Source organism: Brassica napus, chromosome C1 (genome assembly GCF_020379485.1).
Source record: "Brassica napus cultivar Da-Ae chromosome C1, Da-Ae, whole genome shotgun sequence".
Classification (NCBI taxonomy): domain Eukaryota; kingdom Viridiplantae; phylum Streptophyta; class Magnoliopsida; order Brassicales; family Brassicaceae; genus Brassica; species Brassica napus.
In genome coordinates, this window is record NC_063444.1 from 39,308,564 (window position 1) to 39,330,078 (window position 21,515).

At 44.7% G+C, this 21,515-nt stretch overlaps 1 non-coding gene across 1 annotated transcript; it reads left to right on the top strand.

Moving 5' to 3' along the window:
* The first annotated feature begins 6,193 nt into the window (after positions 1 to 6,193).
* On the top strand, positions 6,194 to 6,300 carry LOC125581226. The gene has a single exon (XR_007318926.1). It is a non-coding gene; the product is annotated as a small nucleolar RNA R71 (small nucleolar RNA).
* Positions 6,301 to 21,515: the final 15,215 nt, after the last annotated feature.

Consider the following 21,515-nt stretch of genomic DNA (forward strand, 5'->3'; position numbering starts at 1 on the left):
TGGAATGGGCTGACCTTCTACCACCAGCATCCATACTCTCAGCAGTGGCGACTTGCTTGCCTTCTCTCTTTTTTGCTGCCAATACTTGCTGCCTAGAAGTTCCTCCCGGAGTAGATACTGAGGATAGAGACTTCCCATGTCTAGCAGTCTCTTGCCTTGCAAGCTCTTGTTTCTCATCTTCCATCTTTTGTTGATGCTTTCTCTCCATTTGTACCTGAAAATTTCAAACCTTGGAAAAGGATAAGCAAATGGAAGAAGGAAACATTATAAATTCAAATGTGAATTCAATTCATGATCACAATGCACACAAGTTATTTATAGAAAGCTACAAGAGATGATCACAAGCAAAGAATAAGGCTTTTAAGCAAATTTTAAGTATCAAATGAGTTTTTCAAATGGACACTTATCAAATGAGGTTGCAAAACATCTTAACTAACCCAACCTAGCCAAAGTCGTATGGAATTATAGGAATTTCGAAAAATCCCCAATTCTCATGAACCCTAATTTTTCAAAGTTCAAATTTAACTCGATTTCACCATAGAATCAACAACCCAACATGATATATAAGCTTTCCCTAGTCTATTTCACAAGTATCAAGCAACAAAAGGATCAAATTTCAAGTTTAAATTTCTAGGGTTCATGGAACCTACGAATTTGAGCTTTAGGATACAATACCTTGTTTTGGATGAAAGGAAATGTAGATGTGAAACAAGAAAATAGACTACAGGGGCGAAAGCTTTGATTTAGGAAGAAGAATGGATTGATTTGGTGAAGAATTGAGTGAGATGTGGGTGATTTGGTGAGGGAAGTTTTGATGTTTTGTGAAAGTGAGATGAGGAATGGAAGAGAGAGACGCAGGGTAGGGTAGTTTTAGGGGTGAAACGGGTCGGGTTTAGGGTTAGAAACCATACCTGAGCGGGTTAGACCCGAGTGACGCGGGTAGAAGGAGACACCGGGACCCGCGTTGCGCTCCCTGCGCGACAATGTCTTCGATCGTGTTCGTCGTGCGAGCGGGTAGAGCAACCCGCGTGACACATCCCACGTCGATACGTCGACGAGGCGACGCGGGTAAGGCAACCCGCGTGGGCTAACCCGTGTCGGAATGTCGTATCCGACCAAACTCGTACGAGCGGGTAGAGGAACCCGCGTGGGATCTCCCCGCATGAGACTCGCTTTTTTTTTTTTTTTTTACCTATGTATGTACAAGGATAGACATGGGACTTCCTCCCAAGTGAGCTTGTTTTATGTCACTAGCTTGACTTTGCTTCCTTTTGGCTAGGTGGTGGTGGGGTCGGAGAGTGAAACCGAGATTCTTTTCTCCTCTATTGTGGTTCCCATGTAGAGCTTAACTCTTTGTCCATTGACTGCAAAGTCTCCACCATTCTTATCCCATAACACAATTGCCCCATATGGCCTAACTTATTTGATCTTGAAAGGACCGGACCATCTTGACTTGAGTTTCCCGGGAAACAACTTCAGTCTAGAGTTGTAGAGAAGCACTTGATCTCCAGCACTGAACTCTCTCTTCAAGATCTTCTTGTCATGAAAAGCTTTGGTTTTCTCCTTGTAAATCTTTGAGTTCTCAAAAGCATCCAGTCTAATCTCATCAAGCTCATTGAGTTGGAGAAATCTCTTCTCCTTGGCACTCTTGATGTCAAAGTTCAGTAACTTAACAGCCCATAATGCCTTGTATTCAAGCTCAACTGGTAGATGACAAGCCTTTCCATACACAAGGTTGAAAGGTGTGGTTCCTAAAGGGGTTTTGTAAGCTGTCCTATAAGCCCAAAGTGCATCATCTAGCTTGATAGACCAGTCTTTCCTTGTAGTTCCCACAGTTTTCTCCAAAATAGACTTAATTTCTCTGTTGGAGATCTCAACTTGACCACTTGTCTGAGGATGGTAGGGAGTTGCAACCTTATGCTTCACACCATTCTTCTTGAGAAGACTTTCAAATAGTTTGTTGATGAAGTGGGAGCCTCCATCACTGATGACAACTCTTGGAACTCCAAACCTTGGAAAGATGGTGCTTTTGAACATCTTGATCACCACTCTAGCATCATTGGTAGGACTTGCTACAGCTTCTACCCATTTGGAGACATAGCCAACAGCTACAAGGATGTATTTGTTGCCAAAAGATGATGGGAATGGTCCCATGAAATCAATACCCCACACATCAAACACCTCCACTTCTAGAATTGGGTTTTGAGGCATCTCATTCCTTTTGGTGATGTTCCCTCTTCTTTGGCATGAATCACACCTAGAGACAAAGTCTTGAGTGTCCTTGAACATATGAGGCCACCAAAACCCAGCTTGTAACACCTTTGAGACAGTCTTGAAAGTAGCGAAATGACCTCCATAAGATGATCCATGACAGTGTGTGAGAATCCCTTCGACTTCTTCTTCAGCTACTACTCTTCTATAGAGTTGATCTCTACAAAGGATGTAGAGGTAAGGCTCATCCCAATAGTATCTCTTCACATCTTTGTAGAACTTCTTCTTAGCATATCCGTCAAGACCCATTGGCTCTCTTCCACAAGCTAAGTAGTTCACCAGATCAGCATACCAAGGACCTTTCTCTTCGGTTGCCTTCACCTCTTCAAGCTTCTTTCCAGTTTCACAAACCGCTACCACTGCTCCAATTGCCATGATCTGTTCCTCTGGAAGCCCTTCATCAATACGGATCCCACTATCAATCTTCAGTCTAGACAAGTGATCAGCTACACCATTCTCGACTCCTGGCTTGTCTCTGATCTCAAGGTCAAACTCTTGTAGCAGCAAAATCCACCTCAACAGTCTTGGCTTAGCATCCTTCTTTGCCATGAGATGTCTCAACGCAGCATGATCAGTGTAGACTATGACTTTTGACCCAACCAAGTAGCTTCTGAACTTCTCAAAGGCGTAGACAATGGCTAGCAGCTCCTTCTCAGTTGTAGCATACTTCATTTGGGCTTCATCAAGAGTTTTACTCGCATAGTAGATCACATGAGTCTTCTTGCCTTCTTTTGACCAAGAACAGCTCCCACAGCATAGTCACTAGCATCACACATGATCTCAAAGGGGAGATCCCAATCTGGTGGCTGCACAATGGGGGCACTAACCAGCTTGTCTTTCAACTTCTTGAATGCTTCCAGACATTCCCAATCAAAGTTGAATGCAGCTTCTTTGCATAAAAGCTTAGTCATTGGCCTTGCTATCATTGAGAAGTCTTGGATGAATCTTCTATAGAATCCAGCATGACCAAGGAAGCTTCTAATGTCCTTAACCGTCTTTGGTGGAGATAATCCAATCATCACTTCGATCTTGGCCTTGTCTACCTCAATCCCCCTTTCTGAAATCTTGTGTCCAAGCACAATCCCTTCCTTAACCATGAAGTGACATTTCTCCCAATTCAGACTAAGGTTTGTCTCTTCACATCTCTTGAGGACCCTGCTAAGATTGGACAAACAAGCAGAAAATGAAGATCCGTAGACAGAGAAGTCATCCATAAATACCTCCACAACATCCTCTATAAGATCAGAGAAAATAGACATCATTCATCTTTGGAAAGTGGCTGGAGCATTACATAGCCCAAATGGCATCCTTCGATAAGTAAAGGTACCATAAGGGCATGTGAAAGTCGTTTTCTCTTGATCGTTTGGATGTATGGGGATTTGGAAGAACCCTGAATACCCATCAAAAAAACAATAATAGGGATGATCTGCAAGTCTCTCTAGCATTTGATCAATGAATGGCAATGAGAAATGATTTTTTTCTAGATGTTGAGTTAAGTTTTCGATAATCTATGCACATCCTATGTCCTGTTATTGTTCTTGTTGGTATTAGTTCATCCTTATCATTTTTGACCATAGTAATTCCTCCATTCTTTGGGACAACATGCACAGGAGACACCAATTTGCTATCTGAAATAGGATATATTACTCCTGCATCTAAGAGTTTCAGAATCTCTTTCTTAACAACATTTTTCAAGTTGGGATTCAACCTTCTTTGATGTTCTATAGACGTCATAGATTTATCCTCTAGATGTATCCTATGCATGCATAAAGAAGGTGATATCCCTTTAATATCATCTAGTGAGTAGCCTATTGCCTTTCTATACTTTTTAAGTTCATTCAAAAGTTTAGACAATTCATCTTCACTAAGCTCACTACTCACTATGACAGGGTAAGTTTCATTAGGGCCAAGGAAAGCGTACCTTACACCATGGGGAAGAGGTTTAAGCTCCACTTTTGGTGCCTTGAGTTCACTCCAATCATCCTCTTGGAGGTTCTCTTGTTGAGTGGCCGAAGAAGCATGGTGAGCCTCATATGTAAGCTCCTCATTCTGACCTTCACCACTAATCCTCTTGTGAGAATCCAGCATTTTCACATAGGCATCACTTTCTTTGTTTTCAATCACTTGGACTTCTCTCTCAAATGTTAAAGCATGCTGTAGAGAGTCTTCAAGTGCCAACTCTTCTAGAAGCTCATCAGCTAGAGCATCCATTTCATCAATGTAGAAAACTTGGTTCTGGATGGTTGGCTTCTTCATCACTTCATTGATGTCAAAGTGGAGAATGTTCCCTTGTCCAAGATGAAGATCAATCTTTCCTTGTCTAACATTCACAATAGCTCCTGCTGTGGCTAAGAATGGTCTTCCAAGGATCAAAGGGTCTTGGGCTTCCTCCCCCATCTCCAACACAACAAAATCAGTAGGGATCTCAAAGTTACCAACCATCAAGGGGAGGTCTTCTAAAATACCTACAGGAATCTTCACTGATCTATCAGCCAACACCAAAGAGAGTTTACACTTCTTGTATTGAGTAAATCCAAGCTTCTTTGCAATAGACAAAGACATCAAGCTGACACTAGCCCCAAGATCGCAAAGACACCGTTCAAATACCATGGGTCCTAGAGCACAAGGTAAGGTGAAACATCCTGGATCCACTAGCTTCCTTGGAACATCTAACCTCTGGATAATGGCACTGCACTCGTGGGTAAGGATCATCATGCCCTCCATCTCTTTCTTCTTTGCAGCTACAGCATCTTTCAAGAATTTGTTGTATTGAGGAACCAGCATAAAAACATCAATGATGAGCATTGTGATCTGAACTTCACTCATTTGTTTCTCAAAGAGTGCCTTGTACTTCTCCAATAGCTGTCTTTTGAATCTTCCAGGGAATGGTAGCTTTGGCGCATAGGGAGGAGGAACAAAAGAGGAGTCCTTTGTTGGAGTAGCAGTTTCACCATGTTTCACTGTCCTCTTCTCTTCTCCAACTTTTCCTTTACCCTTAGCTTCAACAATCTTTTCTAGAATTTCTTCATCAACTTTCTCATCTACAATCACCACTTCATCATCAATGTTGATAGCCACCTCCCCACCTTGCTTTTCACCATCCTTGGTGAGAATTCTTGGAGATAATTGTTTACCACTCCGTAGGGTGATTGCTTTCATAGTTTCCTTGGGATTTTGCTCTGGCTTTCCAGGTAATGCCCCTTGTTGGCGACTTGGTTGAGAATTCATTGAAGCAAACTGGTTCTCCAAATGTCTAATCTTGTTGTTGAGCTCATTGTAGCTTCCATCAATCTTGGAGTGAATGTTCTTGAACTCATACCCCATTGTCTTCTCATTCGTTGCCTGAAAATCCAAGAGTTTCTTGAACATTGCATCCACACTTGTATCTGAAGCTGGAGCTTGGGAATAACTTCCTTGAGCCTGAGTAGACTGATTGTTGTTATTGTTGAAACCAGGAGGGGTGTTTTGTCTAGGTTGATAGCTCCCTTGCTGAGTGTTTTGCTTCTGTTGGTATCCTCCTTGCTGGTTGTTAGAGTAGGATCTTTGCTGGTAGTTGTTGTACTGAAAGTTAGGCTCCTTCCTGTACCAAGAACCATTGTTGTTGATGAAGCACAGCTCTTCTTGGCCTTCCAAACCATCAACCTCATTGATCTTGGGAGGAACCTCTTGATTAGGACCACCCACAAAGTTCATCTGCTCTTGCAAGGACTTGATCTCTTTCTTTGTCTGTTGATCATCACTTCTGTTGACCCTATCATACTCCTCACTGTAGACCGAGTCACTCTTAGCCATGTTCTCTATCAGTTCCTCTGCCTCTTCCTCGGTTCTCCCCAAGAAGAAACCATTGCTGGCAGTGTCAAGCCTATTTCTGCACTGTGGTAGAGCTCCTCTGTAGAAGGTGCTAAGGAAACTCTCCTTGCGGAAACCATGATGAGGGCATTGAGTCCAATAGCCCTTGAACCTCTCCCATGCTTCACTGAAACTCTCTAGACCTTTCTGTTGAAACCCAGAGATTTCTTTCCTGATCTTAGCTGTCTTTGAAGTTGAGAAGAACTTGTCTAGGAAAGCTCTTTTACACTCTTCTCAAGCGGTGACAGTGTCACTTGGAAGAGTCTTCTCCCATTGGTGTGCTTCGTCTCCCAAAGAGAAAGGGAACAGCTTCAACTTGAAGGCATCTTCAGAAACACCATTTGTCTTGGACAAGCCACAATACTTATCAAACTTGTACAAGTGATCAAAAGGGTCTTCAGCAGCAAGACCATGATACTTGTTGTTCTCTATACTGTTGAGCAGCCCTGACTTGATCTCGAAGTTGTTGTTCTCCACTGGTGGTGCTCTGATTCCTAACCTATGACCATTAATGTGAGGTTGATCATAGGCTCCAATGGCGCGAGCTTGGCGTGGTGGGTGTTGTGGCTGGCGCTGTGGTCGAAGGTGATCAGCTCTTGAATCAATGCCTCCTTGGGCATCACCATCTTGAGGCAGATTCTCCATATCAAACCTCAACCTTTGCAAATGAGCTTGTTGCTCTACTTCTCTTCTCTGTCTTGCAATCTCCCTCTCAAGTGCTCTAATGTCTTCAACTCTTGGAACCAGGTTTGTTGGACCTCTGCTCCTTGTGTTCATACACCTGCAAACCAAAGGGAGAAAAAAGAAAGAAAATCAATAACACAATTAAACAAAAATTGACTTAGTCTCAAGCAAATGACTAAATCCCAATGTCATAATAAACTTAGAATTTGGCAACGGCGCCAATTTGATGATAGGAGTTTCCTAATCAAATGTTGTAGAATAAAGGATGTCAAACCAGTTCTAAGTGATTCTAAAGCAAAGGGAATGCAAGACCATGCTTAATCTAAGTGCTATCATTAGGTGAGATGATTTTTTAACTAGAATGATACTAAAATGCAATAAATGACAAAGCTTTCTTTCTTATAGGATAAGAGAACTCATGGGCTAAAGGAATTGACCTTGGATGATCAAGTTTCAATCTAAAGATGTTAACTTTCAACCAATTTATCTACCTTAGACCTAGACACCATCCTAAACAAACTCTATCTCTAGATGAATGTTCATTTACTAAGATAACTCAAGCATCAAATCTCTTTGGTTGAATGTTATCTAAGTAATCATTAATCTCAAGTCTACTAGCCATCTTAACACCTTTAACAACAAATCTCTTTGGTAAATAATGTTAAAAGCTTAGGAGAGTTGGTTCAGGCATTTCATCAAACACCTTTCAGGCATGAAATGCCTAGAGCTCAACTTTAGAGAGGCCAACTCTAGAATTGCATTAAAAGCACTCTACTAGCAAGGAACAAGATGGATCTATACTAAAACACCTTAGATCTAGCTTAATCACCCTTAGTCTCCCTAACCCATGAATCCAAAGATGACTACTCACTACTCTTCATGATGAGCCCAAGAATCAATGATGATTTGATGCTAATCATGATTAGTGATCCCAATAATCAAACAATCACAAGAGAAAATGATCAAGATCAGATCTTTCACCTAAAAGTTCTTTGTGATTAGATAGAGAAAACAAGATAAGATCCCAACTTTGGGATTACAAGAGTATTTATATGTACTTGGAAAACCTAATGGTTTCCATTAAAAAGTCTTAAAAGCCCTTAAAAACATTAAAATTTGACCTAGGATAAATATCGACTCGGGTTGGAGCGACTGGGCATACCCCGCGTCACACCACCCGCGTCGGATAGTCGTCGATCTTCTCGTCATGCGCACGGGTAGTCGATCCCGCGTGGCTCCGTCCCGCGTGACTCCATGTGGGAACCGAAATTCACACTGTCGATTTCCGTTTAAATAAGGAAACTAGGAAAACCCTAATTTCCCAGAGGTCCCAGATATCTGCTAATACCACATGCCAAGCAATCAGAACACGATAATGACAAGTATAAAAAATCAAAAGAGAGAGCAAAGTAGATCTTATTCCGAATTCGCGTTTGAGCGTTACAACAAGGTAAGAGCCTGGGCTACGAGAGCTGTCGGCGAGATTCCTAGTTCTAAAACCCTAAGACGGCAATAACCTAGTTGAGTCGCAGCTCGAATAACAAAAACGGTAATATGCCTAATTGCTCTAAGTGCTAAGTTCGCTCTAGAAAAATCCTTCTCCATGCCTCTCGCCTAGGACCCCTTATATACTGTCTCCAAGGTCGGTTTACGCCTTTTCTCTTCTGCCCTTAAGCCGCCATAGGATAAAAATGGAGATATTCCATTTTTTCCGATCTTCGTAATTATCTTCAAAGTTTCGTATTTATCCGCGGAAACTTGACATTTATCTTCCCTTGCGGACCAAGCATAAACCGACATGCGGTTTACGGGCTGTTGGTTAAGAAATCGTAAGTTGGACCACGAGTCGTGTCCTAGGTCCCTTTGGGCCGTCTTTCGACTCGAAGCGTTTATTACGGCTTCTTTCGATAAAGAATGAACTTTCCGCGGTTTTTACGGTAAAGTTTGATTGATAACTTAGAAATGGCGGGGAATGTGAGATGGGTTCGCTACGGTATTCGAGAGATAGCATCGAAGGGTAGACGAGAATGCATGGACTGATGTCGTATCGACGTTTTGGAAGAGCTCGGTCGCTACGTAGCGACTGAACTTTGGTTCGAGCTCGGTCGCTACGTAGCGACCGAGCGGAATGGACATTTGGTTGTTATGCAGTGACTGAGCTTTGGCTTGAATTTGGTCGCTGCGTAGCGACCGAGCGGAGCACGCGTTTGATCGCTGCGTAACGATCCTTCTCGAGCTCTTGTCCGATGATTCGTATTTCTTCCGCAGAGGTTTTTCGAAAAGAAGAATCTATTTCGAAAGTATATTTGTCGAAGAATTCTTCTACGTTTTTTTCTTCTTCAGGAATTTGGACGTTAACTTCGTCGTAACCGTTTTCGACCCCAATAGTTAGCCCCCCAGCACATTGGGAACGTGGATTTCTAGCGAGGTCCCAATGCGTGGTATGGCGAGTTTGGACGAGATTGGTGTATTTGGGCGAAGTTCGTGTCCAAAAATCCACAAGTAAATAGTAATTTCTCATGCCTATAAGAAGGGAGGTAACTTCTTCATAACCTTCACACTTACTCATTCTCATATTCATTCTCACAGAGAGGTTTTTTTTTTCTTGAAAAGTTCTTTCTCTTTCTTTCCATCATTTCCTCCTTGATCTAAAAAAAGAAAAACACGAGAATGTCGAGTAAGAAGAGCAGTTCGAAGAAAGGGTCTTTGCCCGCGAATGTTTCTGAAGAGCTTCGAGTGCCGAAGATGGAATTCGTTCCTCATTCGGTAGACCCCGCCGAGAATGAGGCATGGTGGGTGGCGTGTTATGGTTCGATCACGCCTCCCTTAAAAATCATTCCCGGTCATGAACCGTCGTCCAGTGGAGACAGGCGCGCCGAGTAGGAGCACTAGCGGATTTCTCGAGGTCATGCGGTCGTTCTACCACATTTCGGATGCGGTGGAATTCAGGATTCCTTGTCAAGGAGAGTGCGCTAGTAGTCCCCTGGAGGGCTTCTTTACTTGTTACGAGGCATTTGTAGTGCGTTGCCGTTTATGGTTTCCGATCCCCGAGATCATCGTCCGTGTGTTGGGTCATTTCGGGGTGGCGATAAGCCAACTGAATCCTCTTAGCATCCAGCACCTCATAGGGATCCTGGTCCTGAGCTACGAGCATGGTCTCTCTCTCACCGTTGATCATTTCGAAGCGCTTCTTCGATTACAGATCATCCGGGACACGGACACATATAGGCTAGTTCCTCGGAACTTCATGTCGGTGGTAAAGGGGTTCACTTCTAACTTCAACTCGTGGAGGAAGTTTTTCTTCTTCGTTCGTGTAGACGCAGCGTCCGTTGTGGAGAGTTGTATCCCACTGTTTCGGAGGTTGCCGAACGATCGTCCCTCTATCAACCCTCTTGCTCTATTTCCTGAGGACATTATTGCGATGAGGGACCTGCTCAAGAATGGTCCTTTTTCTGGACTTCTTTTACGCCGAAGAGAGTTCGTAAGGCGTTGAGGTTTTTGCATCCTGGTCCTGCTTTGGGCGGAGAAACAAGGAGTGATTCCGAACCTGAAGACCAAGGTCCCAACACCGGTCCCAACGCCGATCCCACTATTACGACGGGGCTGAATTCTTCGAAGGGGAAAGATATTGATCTCGGCAACCTGGAGTTTTCGGTGGACGATTGCATGCTTCCAGGATGGGATCTGAACCTTGCTTTCGGCGATGGAAGTGGTACGAGCGAGGTTCCTATTCCAGACTTCGATGATTTCTTCGCTGGTTTTCCGTCGGGTTTTGACGCTCCTCAGGCCACGAGCGAGTCAGGGAGGCCAAGAATTGTTGCGGAAGGATCTCGCATCATTAACGGGGTATAATTTTTAAGAATCCCGACGATCGTTATTATTATTTTTTGCTTATAACGTGTCAATAGGTTTTACAGGGTTTGAACTTGCTTGGATCGGCCATTGAGGTGAGTCATAGAGAGGCCATGATCTATCGCTTTAAAGCGGAGAAGGCGGAAAAGGATCTTGCTCGCATGCGAGACGAGATGTTGGCGCGAGACGCTCAACTCGCTCGTGATCATGCCATGGCTGTTCGCAGGGCGGAACGGAAGGGCAAGAGGGAAATCGTCGAGGTGATGAAGGCTCGCGCTTCTCAATTTCAGGTTTAGTACGGGAATCTTAAGGGTGCTTTCAACTCGCTGGGCGACTTCCGTGAGTGTCGCGGCTCCGTCAGGAGCCTTTGGAGGACGCAGGAAGATGACTACGTCTTTGAGAGGGAGATGGAGTTAATGAAGAGTGGCATGAAGGATCATGCTCACGCTGAGGCGACCATTCCTCCGATCGACGGGAAGATCCAGGGATTCTGGGATCCCATCCCGGTTTCCCCTGATACCGTAGAGACTAGGGCTGATTTTGCTGGTGATGATGAGGAAGTGAACTTTCCCGCGGATGCATTCGGGGCTTCCTTGTCCGGGAGTTTTAACTTTGACCTGTGAGGGTTTTGGCGGGTAGGATTTTTTCCCTTTATCTAGTATTTAGCGGCCGAGTGTGGCCTTTGTTCATATATGTCTGGCCGAGTGTGGCCTTGAACTCTTAACGCTATGCGGTTTATTTAATGGATGTCCGTTTGGGTTTACTTTGTTTAGAGCGGGTTTGAAGTGAACATGAGTTGTCGTCTCATGTTTATCTTCGTTGAGGCGTTCAATCTGTTAGTTCGTTCGAGAGGTGAGTTTTCGTAGAAATCATTTACGATTTTTCGGGAACGTTGAGTTATGTACGAAGAGACATGTTTTCGGAATCTCGTATCGTTTAGATATCATGTCTTTGAGATGTTTAAGACCAATGCGATGGGTTTAGGGCAAGACCTAGGTTTACTCTCGGTTTTAAGGTTTGTGCGGTGACTAGCCGGCTATCGGTTTTCCTATTGCGATTTCTACCTGATTTGTACCGATTTAAAGTCCGCGATAGCTTCTCGGCTTATACGACTTGTATGGTACGAATCGAGCATCTTTCCAGAGACAATTTTTAAGCCAACTGGAAGTGCTAGACCAAAATTTCGGATTTTTTTTGTAGTGCGCTTTCGTCCTTGTGCTGGACGTTTGAAGATCAAAAGAGTGATCAGGCTTTTTGTTTCCATAAAAAATTACAATAAACGTTTGTTTAAGACGGTTGATGTGTTCGTCGGGGCCAATCGACGAACGGAGCGTAAGATTTGTAGTGGTCGCGTTCGGATAATTTGTTCGTATTATCTCGAGGTTTAACTTGCGACGTCTCGCAGTTATTTCGAAGACTATACGTATATTTTTGAAGTGAGATTGTTTTGCGATTTTGTCTTAAAAAGAGTGACGCATATTTCGTAAAAAAATTCGAAATCTCGATAGGATTCGATTACAATAACGCATCTTTTCCTATGTGTGAGTATACGAGTATACGCGCCCACTCCCCACCCCCTTTTCGGAGAGGGGGATAGCTGAACTCGTCCTTCGACGAGCTGCCTACGTACCCCTTTCGAGGATCAAGCCATCTCGTAGTTCTATTTTATGCCGCGAGCGTTTTTACTCGGCTGTTGTCGTCGTGCTGACCGCCTTGATCGAGATGATCGTGGCAGGGTCAGTGTTCTCTTCCGGATGTTCCGGTTGAATTGTAGTGTTGGCTTCGGCCTCATGTTGAGTTTCAACGCCCGAAGCGTCTGCGTCGGCAGACGATATGAAATCGTCTTTTCTCGAAACATTGTTGGTCAAAGATTTATCGATCTTCGTACGTTTGCGATTTGCCGTTGAAGAGGTTGTCATCTGTCTTAACTTGTGTTCTGCGAGGAAGCACAGTTGCGACTGTTTCGGACATCTCCAGATAGTTTTGACTCCGTTTGGGGTCGGGAATTTGACGCCCAGGTGGTACGTCGATGGAACGGCTTGCATAGCGTTGAGCCACGGGGTTCCCATGATCACATTGTAGATGGCAGGATGATCGACTACCGCAAACTCTACGATTTTTGTGACCTCCTTGGCCATGACACGTAGCTAAATTGATACGAGGGTCATCGATACTTCGCCTGAAAAGCCTGTGAGCGGTTTCGGAGTTGGAGTTACTTCTCTGAGTTCAATGCTCATCCGTTTGAGAGTGTCGCGGAAGATTACATTCACCATGCTCCCTGTGTCAATGAGTACTCTTCCGACTTCCAGATCTCGTATGACGAGGTCTATGACGAGCGGATCGCAGTGAGGCTGATCAATCCCGCTGGCTTCCTCCTTTGTGAAGGTGATTGAGCAGTTCTGATCATCTTTGATAGGAGACCATGTAGGCCATTTTGCGCTCGACTCTGCCTTCCGCTGGTAAGCCTTGATGGCGGAGACCGTATCGTTGCAGAATTGCGATCCTCCGATGATCATGTTGACCCTAAGACGATTGTTATTGTTTCCCTTGTCGTCTGGCCTCCTGCCGCGTTTATCCCCGGATTGGTTTCTTTGGGGAGATCTCTCCGTGGGTGGATTTCTGTCCGGCTTCGGGGGGCGATCAGTCTCGAGGATGAGATGTTTCACGCTAGTTACTTCCGAGAGTTCTCCGGCTAGTAGCTTCGCGGCCAGCCTCGCTCCCAAGACCTTGCAGTTAGTTGTGGAGTGTCCTCGGGATTGGTGGAACTCGCAGAAGGTGTTTTCGTCGTATCCTTGGTTGCGAGTCCACGTATTACCCGTGGTTCGGCCCTGGTCTGAGCCGATAGCATAATTATGTGCTCCTTAGAGTTCTTCCCCCTCGTGATGGACATATTTGTCGTTACGAGGGTTCTTCTTCCTTGTCTTCGGGTCTACATCTATCGAGGACGATCTTGCCGACTTATGCTTCTGCGATACGATTTTTGTTTCTTCCTCGATCATGATGTAGTCTGTTGCCTTGTGGAGGGCGTCTTGGATCGTCCGTGGTTTTTCGAGGGATATCCATTTTCTGAATTTCGACTTGTACCAGAGCACCTTTCTGAGCGCGTCGATGGCCACCTTGTCGCTTATCCCGCTGACCCTGGACATCACCAACTTGAACCGGCTGATGAACTCGCGGAGGGGTTCCTCTTCCCTCTGGGACAGACTCCAGAGATCGACATCGGAAGTTTTTCTATCTATGAAAATAGAGTATTGCTTGAGAAATTCTGATGCGAGCTGTCGGAAACTCCCGATAGAGTTTCATTTAAGGCGCGCGAACCATTCGAGGGCTGCTCCTTCTAGATTCTCGACGAACAGGCGACAGTAGCCGGCGTCTCTCTCGCCGTCCTTCAGCCTCGCTCTTCCCATCGTGATGTGGAAAGCCTGAAGGTGCGCTCTCGGATCGGTCGTACCATCATACTTCGGTACTTTGATCTTTCCTAGATCGGACACCCTCGTATCTGAGATGCGAGCGGTGAAAGGGGTTTTCCGAGCCCCTTCCAGCAGTTTGTCGATCTCGGGGGTCATGCTCGTAGCGTGATGGATTTGAGATTTTACAGCTCTTACTTCTGCCGCAGTCTTGGTGATATAGTCGCGAAGATCGCGTATATCCGACGTCTCGTCAGCAGGTTTCCGTGCTTGTCGGCGTTTACTGCGAGTGAGCTCGGTTTGTTTTTCAGCTAGCTCTTCCTGTTTGTTCCAATAGAGGATTTCCTCCTCTTCTGTCATTGGTTTTTCGAACGGAGAGCTTTCCCGAGTGAATCGGCTTCTGGTCCTTCTTGGATGTCTGTCAGCGTCTTCATCAGTATTGTTGGAGACATCGCTGGGATCCAGGTCGACTTGCTCGACTTCGTTGTCCTTCAAAGCCTTCGCGGGAGGCGGAGGGCTTTCGGAGTTTCCCTTTTCGACGGGAGACTTCCCGCTAGGGTTTTGACCAGAAGGTCGTTCTTGGGTGGCTCCAGGTCTGTTGAGCGGGGTCGTAAAGTCAAGTCTTTTCCCGCGGACTTTAGTGGATCCACGGGGGCGGATTTCTCGAGTCCTTGCCGTTAAAGTTTCAACTTGTTTGGTCAAGGTGCTCACGAGCTTATCCTGTTCTTCTGACCTTTTTTCGTAGGTGGCGAACATCGTTTTAAACTCCTCGAGCGCCGCGGTGTTGGCTGGTGCGTTGGCCGCGGATATGTCCGATGCGGGAGTGTGGAGATCAGTGCCACTGCTTCTGTTAAGAAGAGTTTGCATGTTATTCGCATCGTCAGTTGACATGTCTGGTTGAGCGTGGTGCGGTTGAGAGTTAGATTGATCCGTACCCCCCCCCCCCCTCCTTCTAGCGCCAAACTGTGGGAACCGAAATTCACACTATCGATTTCCGTTTAAATAAGGAAACTAGGAAAACCCTAATTTCCCAGAGGTCCCGGATATCTGCTAATACCACACGCCAAGGAATCAAAACACGATAATGACAACGATAAAGTATAAGAAATCAAAAGACAGAGCAAAGTAGATATTATTCCGAATTCGCGTTTGAGCGTTACAAAAAGGTAAGAGCCTGGGCTACGAGAGCTGTCGGCGAGATTCCTAGTTCTAAAACCCTAAGACGGCAATAACCTAGTTGAGTCGCAGCTAGAAAAATCCTCCTCCATGCCTCTCGCCTAGGACTCCTTATATATTGTCTCCAAGGTCGGTTTACGCCTTCCCTCTTCTGCCCTTAAGCCGTCATAGCATAAAAATGGAGATATTCCATTTTTTCCAATCTTCGTAATTATCTTCAAAGTTTCGTATTTATCCGGGGAAACTTGACATTTATCTCCCCTTGCGGACCAAGCGTAAACCGACATGCGGTTTACGGGCTGTTGGTTAAGAAATCGTAAGTTGGGCCTCGAGTCGTGTCCTAGGTCCCTTTGGGCCATCTTTCGACTCGAAGCGTTTATTACGGCTTCTTTCGATAAAGAATGAACTTTCCACGGTTTTTACGGTAAAGTTTGATTGATAACTTAGAAATGGCGGGGAACGTGAGATGGGTTCGCTATGGTATTCGAGAGATAGCATCGAAGGGTAGACGAGAATGCATGGACTGATGTCGTATCGACGTTTCGGAAGAGCTCAGTCGCTACGTAGCGACCGAACTTTGGTTCGAGCTCGGTCGCTACGTAGCGACCGAGCGAGCGCTCAGTTGCTACGTAGCGACCGAGCTTCTGATCGAGCACGGTCGCTACGTAGCGACCGAGCGGAATGGGCGTTTGGTTGTTATGCAGTGACTGAGCTTTGGCTCAAATTTGGTCGCTACGTAGCGACCGAGCGGAGCACGCGTTTGGTCGCTGCGTAACGACCCTTCTCGAGCTCTTGTCTGATGATTCGTGTTTCTTCCGCAGAGGTTTTTTGTTAAGAAGAATCTATTTCGAAAGTATATTTGTAGAAGAATTCTCCTACGTTTTTTTCTTCTTCGGGAATTTGGACGTTAACTTTGTCGTAACCGTTTTCGACCCCAACACTCCTCGGTCCCTTCTCTTTGTGACGCGGGTTGAGACGATCGACACCAACCCGCGTCATCCTCCCCGCGCTGGATTTCCGATGATTCTTCTAGTTCGTGCGAGTGGGTACTCGACCCCGCGTCGCTCCAAGCCGCGTTGGAGTTCTTCATTCGGTTCTTCTCGACTCCTTGACGCGGGTAATGGAACCCACGTTGGCTCAACCCGAGTTGTGCTCGCTTGAACTCGAACTAACATCATTTTCCGTTTCTTCTTGAGCCATAATGCTTCTAAATACTTCCAATTACTCCATAGGACACTCCACTACCTTATTAGGACATATGAATGCAATATGGATTCTAAAGATGCTAAATTCCTAATCTATATGATCATTATGTGTGAAATGGGGACTTCAGACAATGCAAATATGCAAGATATCAGACCTTCGGGTCCTTACTCAACCTCCAGGTTCGAAATAAGATCTCATGATCTAAAGAAGAACCTCTGGGTTCCCACATGACCTCCGAGTCCAGATACGATCTCAGGATCGAAAGGAGAACCTTCGGGTTCCACATTACCTCCGGGTCCAGATACGATCTCAGGATCTAAAGGAGATACTCTGGATTCCCACATGACCTCCAGGTCCAAAAGTGACTTTCGGGTTCATAAAACACCTCCGGGTTATAAACGGTCTCCGGGCCAGAAACGAAGGTCCATGGGCCCTTCATAGGGGAATTTATATCGATAAAAACCAACCTAAGGGAGGTGGAATGCGATACCCGTCAGAAAGTTTACGAACTTATAGACAGATGTTGATAGTGGCATACTTACGAGTGGCAGAATGCAACATCTAAAAAAAACGACATTGATAGTGGCCTACCTACAGGGGCAGAAAGCAATGTCGCACACGATTAAGAGCAGCCTACTCACAGGGGCAGAGCTCGATATAACACCTTAGAACCCCCGGGTCCAAAAGGGATACATCCTAAAACCTCCGGGTTTGAAGAAGGGATTCACCCTACAGCCTCTGGGTTCCAGGACGAGAGTCCATCCAGCCTCCGGGTTCCAGGACGAGAGTCCATCTAGCCTCCGGGTTCGAGGACGAAAGTCCATCCAGTCTCTGGGTTCCAGGACGAAAGTCCATCCAGTCTCCGGGTTCCTGGACGAAAGTCCATACAACCTCCAATTTATGAAGAATCACACCCACGAGCCATGAGTTTCAGAAGAATGTATCTCTAAATCTTAAGATTCTGGGAAAACATGCCCAGGATCCTCTAGGAAAGCACGACACAAGGCCATCCTAGCATTGCTTGTAGCCTACCTCCGGGGCCATATTACAATATTACATAGTTGAGAGTGGCCAAGAATCAATGGCAGAGTTCAACTAGTGGTTCCACCTTCTCCATTCGTCATGGACACTACCGCTCACCACAAACAACATGTCCAAGAATTCTACTCCGGTACCAAGAGTCAACTAGGTTATCTCCGAGTACCAAGACGAACATGCTGAATGTTAGGGGATTTTTGAGTAGGATCTTTGTGAGTACCACGGAACGATGGACAAGGCTAGTGTTTGTATTGATTTCGTATATATATTGAGATAAATAGACTTGAAGAGATGTTTTATTGAGTAAAGAAGCCGGAACTACAATGATTGGTGTATAAACCCTAGTTCTAGCCGTCTAACTCTAATCTCTAAGTCTTGAAGTGTCGATCCCTTGCTTTACGGTTTACGTTCCCCTTATATAGTCTTCCTAAGGCGGGCCTTAGTCGGTTGGAGTAGGTTAAACTCTTCCATATTCGGAAATATGGAAGGTTCTCCTTATCGGAAGGTTTCCATTTCCCAGAGGAAGGGGAGCGATCCTGAGACCGAACCCGGAAAACTCCACAGAGGGGAACCGGGGTTCCTTCTAGCGGGGATCCTGTGAACCGGGGTTCCTTCCAGCGGGGATCCAGAGGCCGGTGTCCTACTTGGGTTCTGGAGGAATTCGATACCTGAGTAATTTTGCCCAACAGTTTGCCCCTTATTACTCGATTTCGTCATCGAATTCAGGGAATAACCTGTGCACTCAAGTCAACCGGAGTTGCTCATTCTTAGCAGGCTTCCCTTAGGCAGGACATCGCTCCAGTAATCCCGCTATCCAGGTTCCACTCAGGGCGGAACCGTATTCTGAACCCGGGGGATGATCAGTTTCCCCTGCATCAGACCGGGATCTGATGCTGTTTAGACCGCTGATCCGAGGAGGGACTGGCGTAGGAGCGGGTCCTAATGCTGGCACAAATAGAGTTCGGGATCTCCTGAGGTTACCATTGCTGGTGCGGATTCTCGCCTGATTCTGAAGATCTTATTTCCTTAAATATAGGAGATTGACTGGGATCCACTTTGCCACCGAAGGGAAGATTTTGAATTTTAAATCTCCCTCAAAATCTGGAAGTTAATAGGTTTGCGGCTTCTTCGGAAATTTTCCCAACAGTAGAGCTGTCAGATGGGCGAGCCCATGTCCATTAGCCAATATCCGTTTGTCCATTTATTGTTTGTGGACAGAGAGTGACCATATCCATTAAGGACCAAACCCACAAACACCCATATTTATATGGGCTGCCATGGGATCCATTAAAGACCTTTTAAGAAAAAATTTAAATTTCAAGTGCATGCATACATAAGTTCATAAATCCACAAGTGCATACATATAAGTTCAAAAGACCATACAAATAACATAAGTTGATACATAATTTCATAACTCCAAAACTCCATAAGTTCATAAATCCACAAGTGCATACATAATTTCTAGTCCTTCCTTATCTTCTCCTCCACCTTCCTCGGCTCCAAGTCCAATTGATCAATTAAGCAAACTGTCAAACGCATGTTAGTTAACAAGAGCAATGCTATAAAACCGAACAAATATCTAAGAGATCAAACCAGATTGCAAAACCCATCTCAGAGCACAAAACCCAAGCAAATTCATCTTAAAGCGAGTAGATCAAACCAGAGATCAAACCAGAGCACATACTACACATACTAAAAGCGAGTAGATCAAACCAGAGATCAAACCAGAGCAATACTACACAAGCGAGTCACATACTAAAGTAAATTCATCTTAAAGCGAGTAGAACAGTAAGAACTTACACATGATTCATGTGACACGAACTCAGACTTGACCAGTTTCCTTAACTTCTTTTCCAACTTCCTCCAAAGGTTCAAAATCCACTCCATCACCTAAGAAAATTCGATTATCAATTTCGAGTAAAAAGATAACCAAATTCAAAGATAAAGATGAAAATAACTTAATGTCTAAAGACTCAAATCCCCTTAGCCAATTTCTTGCACACATCAGTGCTCGAACATTTGAAGGGAGAAGGGAGCTTCTATACTTGTTCAACACTCGGCTTCCAATGCTGAAGGAAGATTCTGAAGCAACTGTGGTGATGGTTATGCTCAGAACATCACACGCCATGGATGAGAGCTCCTTAAACCTTATTGCATTGTTTCTCCAATAGGAGCGAACATCCAAATCCAGATTCGCCACCATGTCTAAAACGGGTTCATCAAGATACTTATCTAATGCAGATTTTCCACTACAATCAGCACTCTGTGAGAAGAATGCATAAAACGCCTGCAAACATTCAAACTTTAATGATCAGACATTAATAAAATAGCAATGAAACAAGCAGAGTAAACAAGCAAAGTAAACAAGAGCTTACATCATATCCTGGAAAAGTACGTCTTCTTTGCTGCATGGTTTGATCTTGAAGTTCCAGCCACGTTTTTCTTTGTGTTCTTCTTGTAAACATCAAACAACTTCTTCATCTTCTTCCTAATATGATCCATTTTCGTCTTACTTGTGGCTGCATCTAAAGTTGTGAAACAAAACTCCAGAAATTTGAACTTCAGTCTTGGATCAAGCACGGCAGCAATGGCTAAGATGTCGCTATAATTCTCCCAATACTTATCGAACTTGAGCTTCATTGAAGCCACCATCTCACAAATTACTTCATCCTCACTGAACTCATTCGATCTCAACCAGTTCTCAATCTTCCACACTTGCATAAAATAGAGGTTAGCTGTTGGATAAGAAGAACCAGAAACCAGATTGGTCATCTCAGCAATGGAGCCAAGAATTCGGAAATCAAGCCTTCCCTCTCCCACTCCAATTCACTTGGACTGAACTTATAAGCTGCATCACCTTCAGCAAGATGGCGAAAGGCTTCTCTATAAATGATGGCTCTCTCTAGCATAAGATGGGTTGAGTTCCATCTTGTTGCTACATCCATAACCAACCCTGGTAACACACCTCTGTTTGGTTCAATACCGACTATTTGCACACAGCTATCAAAGAATTTCTCTCTAGTTTTTGTCACCTTCACAAACTTGACACTATCTCTTATCTTCTCCAACGCTCCATCAATCACACTCAGTCCATCTTGAACTATCAAGTTCAAGATATGAACAACACACCTTACGTGGAAGAATTCTCCATTGCACACCAATCCTCTCCGAAGCTCCTTCTTGAGAATGGACTGCATATTGTCGTTTGCTGAAGCATTGTCGACAGTGACTGTGAAGACTCTCTTCTCTAGCTCCCACTCTTTCAGCAACTCTATTATCTTCATCTCTATGGCAACACCGGTATGAGGAGGAGGAAATGCACAGAACTCGAGAATCCTTGACTTCAGACTCCAATCTTTATCTATGAAGTGAGCCGTCAGACACAAATACCCTTCAACTGTAAGAGCTCTCCACAGGTCAGTTGTTAAGCAGATCCTTCCTGAAATTTCTTTCAACTTCTGTCCTAATTTCAGCTTCTCCCTCTCATATACCTTCAAACAGTCGCTAGCAGTTGTATTCCTGCACCAGAACTCTATAGTAGGATTCGCATATGCCAATGTTTCCCTTACTCTTCTATACTCAACAAATGAGTATGGCAGGTTATGATCAATCAAGGCTACTGCAATCATCTCACGAAACACAAGCTGATCTATCATCCTACCAGTTCCAGGTGTACCAGAGACAGGATTCAAACTACAAACCTTCATATGACGCAAAAGATCTGAGGTTCCACTCCTACGCAGGTTGAAGTTGTAGGTGTGATTGCAGAATTTGCACTGGATGTCATTCGAACCATCTGGATAATTCTCACCTATTATATTAAAGTGCTTCCACCATCTGGAGTGTCTGCGTTTACCTCCTCTTTTTCTGCGGTTTTCAGCTGTTCTCATGAGAGTATCCTCCACTGCTACTGCTTCATCTTCATCTGAGTTTTGATCCACCATCTCATCCCCACTCATGTATTCAGTGTCTTCTAGGTTCATAGTATCCTCATTGTCCATCCTGAAACAAGAAAACAGAAAACGACTTCAG